This window comes from Chaetura pelagica, unplaced genomic scaffold, assembly GCF_000747805.2.
Source record: "Chaetura pelagica isolate M959 unplaced genomic scaffold, ChaPel_1.0 scaffold234, whole genome shotgun sequence".
NCBI lineage: Eukaryota > Metazoa > Chordata > Aves > Apodiformes > Apodidae > Chaetura > Chaetura pelagica.
The window spans coordinates 927,983-929,564 of NW_009952967.1; positions in this window are offsets into that span (position 1 = coordinate 927,983).

Sequence of the window (1,582 nt, forward strand, 5' to 3'; positions counted from 1 at the left end):
CCGGGAAGGCAGGGACTCCGGGCTCGGGTTCTTTAGGTTTAATCTTCCCCCGGTGCTGGGAGAGCAGAAACATTTAATTTTCAACTTTATTCCCAGGCTCTTTTCCCCCCATCTAAGCAAATGAAAGGCAAATAATTGAATTACTGCCGCGCTGGAGGAATGTGGTGGGGAGAGAAGGGGCTGCGAGGGGCTCCGACCTGGTCCCGTTCAAACTCTGCCCGTTATTTTTCCGTCTAAAACTTCCTGAATTGGCGGGGTTTTGGGGGTTTTTTGGGGGTGGAGAGAATCTTTCTTTTCGTTTGCTGGAGCCCTGAAGTCGGGGCTGAGTCGGGATGAGGAGACTTAGGAAGCAACTTTGACACCTCGCAAAGAATTTCAGTGTCGATGCTTTTTCCGCCCCCCCCGTTCCGTGTTTTTGGGGGTTTTTTTTGGGGTTTGGGGTGAGTTTTTTAGGAGGTTCGGGTGAATTTTAGGCGTGGAAACGTGAGGAAAAAACCCATCAATCGGGGCCGAGCAGCGAGGAGGGTGCGGGTTTGAGGCTGAGCTTTGGGCTGGGGTGGGGGAGAGGAAGAGGGTGAGGGATGAAGATGCGGGCGGACTGGGAAGGGTCCGGTCGGGGCTTTCATTTCAAAGCAGAAAAAAAAACAAAACAGCCCCGGGAGAAGAGGAGGAGGAGGATTAGGGGTGATGATGCCCTCAGGGGTATCAAGGAGGAGATTTAGGGACCACATTTTGGGTGCCGACGGGTCAGAAGTGGCTCTGGCCGGTTTATATCCTCACCCAGGATGCTTTTTTAAGGGAGAGGGGAAGAGAAGTTTCCAGCGGTTTGCAGGGCAAAGTCTTTTTACAGCTGCAAACAAAAGGGTTGGTCAGCCCTGGCGTCATGCCCCGCTGCGAGGAGGATTCCTGCCCCGCTCCTGTTTTGGGGGGAAAACATTGGCTATTTGTTCAGCCCGTCCCGGGTCAACGAGCGAGCGAGCGGGCAGTTCGCGGGGGAACCGCGGGGAGCACCGGAGATCTCCCCCCTTTCCCAGCCCGGGGAGACACACCCCCCAAAAAATAATGGTACCAGCTGGGCAGCTCGGAGCCTGGCCCTTCATTAAAGATGCGATGTTAATGAGGGAGGTGCGCAGGGAGCTACCTGGGGTGGGTGAAGGAGGCGGTGGGGCTGCTCAGGGGCTCCCAGACCGACCCCACAGATGGGGGGGGTACAGGGGGGATGTTGCGACCCCAGCCCAGGTAGGAGCGGGGCAGGACGAGCCGCTTCCCATCAGCTACTGGGAAGGGGGTGAAGGTGGGTCCAACCCTTCCCGGGGGAGCTGGGATGGGGTGGGGAGATTCTATGTTTCAGTTCTTACCCTTGTTGCAGCCCCCAGACCAGGATCAGCTCCCCTCCCCCTCCCCCCGGAACTGACCTTACCCCACGGATGCTCTAAGCGAGCCCAACACCACAGAAAAGGGGGGAAAAAAAATAATTAAAAAAACCCAACAAACCCCAAACCAAAGAAAATAAAAATCCAAACCCAACCTTCCCTAAACTTTCTCCTCACTCCTTTCACCCCGATATATTTTCAAACCTGGT